General features: G+C 36.6%; 1 protein-coding gene across 8 annotated transcripts in view; it reads right to left on the reverse strand.

The window, feature by feature from the left end:
* The window catches only part of LOC106879970 (zinc finger protein 708), a 45,794-nt gene that overhangs the window by 6,663 nt on the left and 35,128 nt on the right, over nt 1-4,003 (reverse strand). Inside the window, exon 1 of one of the 8 annotated variants that reach the window (XM_014929733.2) lies at nt 355-1,038. The exons of 6 other annotated variants lie outside the window; for them this stretch is intronic. The gene's annotated coding sequence lies outside the window, so the exon portion shown is untranslated. Of the gene's footprint in view, nt 1-186; nt 326-354; nt 1,039-4,003 lie in introns of those variants that run through there. One more of the 8 variants, XM_014929734.2, reaches the window with a different exon arrangement.

Consider the following 4,003-nt stretch of genomic DNA (forward strand, 5'->3'; position numbering starts at 1 on the left):
ATATATATATATATATATATATATATATATATAGAGAGAGAGAGAGAGAGAGAGAATTTGTGTATCGGTATGTGTGTCCTCTCTCTGTCCCTTTCCCCTTCTCTCTCTATTAGCGGAAGAGAGAAAGATATTCAGACTCCAAAAAGGGATTGAGGGGAAATAGAATAATTTCATTTACATACTTACACTCCAAACATTCCTACTCCTTGTTCTCACCTATAAATGTAATTAGAGCACAGTTCCTGCCCAATTCTTTTTAGTGCCTAATCTTTTGTTATGTTCATTTGTTTTAAATGTTATTTAAATTTAACAGTGTGCATTAGAATAGAATATATATAAGAATAAACAACGTACATTAGAAGATTTTTCTTCTAATGATTTGGTTTTGAGGAAGGTTATGCTCATATGCTTTGGAGTCCCTCTAAGGCTGATGCAAGAATGATATGGTGAGAAGGAATTCCATTGAAGTGATGTCCTGGAAAAGAATGGTTGAGCGTAGTGGTCAGAGTGGTTTCTAAGGCGTGGACACAACATGAAGGACAAGACGAGAAAGGATGAGTTAGCAGGGCTTGAGTAGTGGTCTGGAACCTATCAGCTCCGTGTAGCAAAGACATCTAGCAGTTATAAAAGGCAGAGTGAGGAGATAGCATATCTATGAAACAAAAATTGGTATGTGATGTCGTGCATCAGGTGGTCCTTTTTGGAAACAGCAATTTCGCCTTCAACAAATTGCTTCTTTCGATAGAATAATTTTATTTTGTTTTATTTATTTTGTTGTATATCTTAAGAAAAATTTCTTACAGCCTCATCAAACAAAATGGAAAAGATGTTGCTCGGGAGGATGGTAAGGGAGGTGTACTGGAACAGTCACAAGAGAACATAATGGTAATTTACTTAAAGCTGCCACATGAACATTTGTTCAGAGAAATATCAAACTCAGTTCTGTCTCTTATTACAACTCTTACTCCCTCCAGTCAACACATTTCTCAATGTTTTTACTTTTTTTGTTTTGTTTGCTCAACCAAAGGAGTTAAGGTAGAGGTAATGCCCCCCCCCATCCCTTTTCTGTCTGGACCATCATGACAGGTGGGAGAAAGGGAAGAATTTGTTCTTATTCATCTAAATACCTCTAACAGCATGGATTCCACTGTAGTCAAGTAGTGATGATAAACCTGGGGACAGATTAAAACTACTTACATGACTGAATGCTGTGATGTTATTATTTTATCACAGAGTAACTTGCTCCAGCAAATTTATGATTTAAACCATTCCAGCTGTGACCATCCTGCCTTCTTTCATGTCAGGAACTACACTGTCCAATGAATCCTTTTCCTTTTTATCTAAGGTGGTTAATTTGTGATTTGAGTAATATTTGTTAACTATTTTTAGCAGGTCAAACAATTGTTGTATAGAGGTTCTCCTTCACAATATAATCATTAGCCATTTTGTTACTAGATATTTTTTTTGAACTTCACAGCCTTTGTTTCAATTCCCTCTCTCACTCTCTGGGAGAGAGAGGCACAAGCACATACACAGATATATACACGCACGGCAGTAACTTCCGCCTACCAAATTCAATGACAAAGCTTCGGTCGGCTCGGAGCTATAGCAGAAGACACTTGCCCAAGGTGCCACGCGGTGGGACTGAACCCGAAACCATGTAGCTGGGAAGTAAGAATTAAGGTTGAAAATTGTAAAGAATTTAGTAAAATATCTTCACCATTATTAAGCTGTTGTTTGTAACATGAATTAGCATGAAATTTTGATGGAAGATTTTTAGACCATTTTAAAACAGGAAGTCTGTATTATGGAACCAAGGGCAGTTTCAAGCAGGTTAATATCAAAAGAATTAAAGATGCTTGCTAATGCATGTCAATACCCCATACTCAAAAATTCTTTACTTCTAATATCTTTGTAGTAGGATGGGTTTACCTTTCATATTATTCACTTTAAGTACAATTCCATTTTAAAGCACACACATTATCAAAAATGCCATCAGAATCAGACATGGTTGTGACACAACAAATGATTCTTAAAAAAATTGTTTATGAGCAAATGAGAGTACCACTAGAAATAACTGCCAAATCTCTATCAAAGCATACTTTTGTATCTGAAAATAGGAAGCACACATTGATCATAGGTCTGACTTATGGTTAATATTGTCATTCGCCAAATATTTTAGTTTATCTTCAATCCCAATATGTCTACAGTTGTCTATTAATACAGTTTCTTATGTTCTTTTTGTGTAACTAACTTTAGAAAATATTGCTCCACAAACATCACAATTGTATGCTCTTTCTTTCTCTCCTATATAATACAAAGTTCAACTTCTGCTGTGGCAGAGTTTGGACAATGATGGGCACCACTAAGCTAAGCTGCTCTTTCAGTATTACACAAGAATAAGTAGTTGTTCTTTTCTCCCAAGCAGTTCTAATCAAGTAGATCTATGATCTAAGACTTTCCAGCTATGACTATCTCTCCTGTTGTAATATCTATGACGACATGGTCAAATATGTTTCCTTTTTTAAGAGAGTATGTTGTGATTTGAGGGAGATTTGGCTGGTATTTCTAGTAGGATTAGTGAATGGTGTCCCTACAACCAGATGGAGTCCTCACCAATATGATGTACCGCATTTCCTGGCATCAAAGACGCTACTTTTTCCTAAAATAAGCCTCGAAAATCTACCATGTGTCCTGGAGGCCAAAGGTTGCATTTTTCATTGGCATATCCTAACCCCAGAGGAAAATTGTCTATGCTAGACAGTAATCTGAACTCCAGTATATGACCGCTCAGTGAAGTGTAAAAATTATACTTTGCTATAGTAAATAAACAAAAGTATCAATTTTTAAAAAAATATACGCAATCACAAAAATTCATTCACATATGGGTAGTGTATGTTAGACGAGGCAACTGACGAGTGATATTTTACAGGTATTGTCACTCTCTTCAAACAACCTGACTTCAAGGGAACATTATTATGTGACGAAAGAAGTAAAACTGCAGCATGTTAAAAGGGTTTATAAGCAAATATTAATAACAATAATATTGTAATTACTTAGTTTCTGTGATGAAACATGTTGTGTTCAGTCATCACTTACTCACTCTATGTGATGAAATGTGTTGTGTTCAGACAGCAACATAGGCTTCCTCCTTGATGTCTGAAAGCCATGGTCTTAACCCGACCTGCTGACGTTAGGATGATCCGCAACTTCAGAAGATTTTATTTAAACTTTTTAGCACAACCGTTATTATGGCAACCTCAAGTAGAAGATACTCTTATACAATCGGCTACAAGCGACAAGTGATTAAATATACCAAACAGTATGGCAACAGGGCTGCAGAGAGACATTTTGGTGCACCGCCAACTGAGAAAATGATCTGCTACTGGAAGAAACAAAGACCTTTAGAAGCCTGTGTAACGTCCGTGCGAAGCGAGGTGACGAGAATGGCTCCTTAGTACATCACATGATTGATACAATAAATATAAATAGAATAATGCATATATGTGCCAGAGGGAAATAAGAGACACAACTGGGTAGAATGTTTAAGAGAAAATTTATTGATATGTTAACATGTGTGATTGTGTGTGCGCCGTATATACAGAACTAGAAAAGCATTCGGAGAGCGCAGACCTCCGCCAAGCAGCTCATTTCCATCCATATACACACATGCTGAAAATCGCCCAATTTCCCAAACCAATGCCGGCAAAAACATAACCTCCTCCCATACTTATCTCGACCATCGTCATCATCAACACTGTCTCTGCTTTCACCACAATCACCGTCAAAACTACGATCACCACAATCAGTTTCTTTGCACAGTTGAAAATCCATTATCCGATACTCGTGGGACTGAGATTGTTGCAGACTTTTGATTTTTCTAATTTCAGAGTGCTTTATTAAAAAAAAATGCATCTACAAAACGGAACAGTTTGAGGATAGAAACCAGATCTAAACACAATAGCTTATAGACATACTCTGGATGTAGTTCTATATAAATCTT

This window comes from Octopus bimaculoides, chromosome 6 (genome assembly GCF_001194135.2).
Source record: "Octopus bimaculoides isolate UCB-OBI-ISO-001 chromosome 6, ASM119413v2, whole genome shotgun sequence".
Lineage (NCBI taxonomy): Eukaryota > Metazoa > Mollusca > Cephalopoda > Octopoda > Octopodidae > Octopus > Octopus bimaculoides.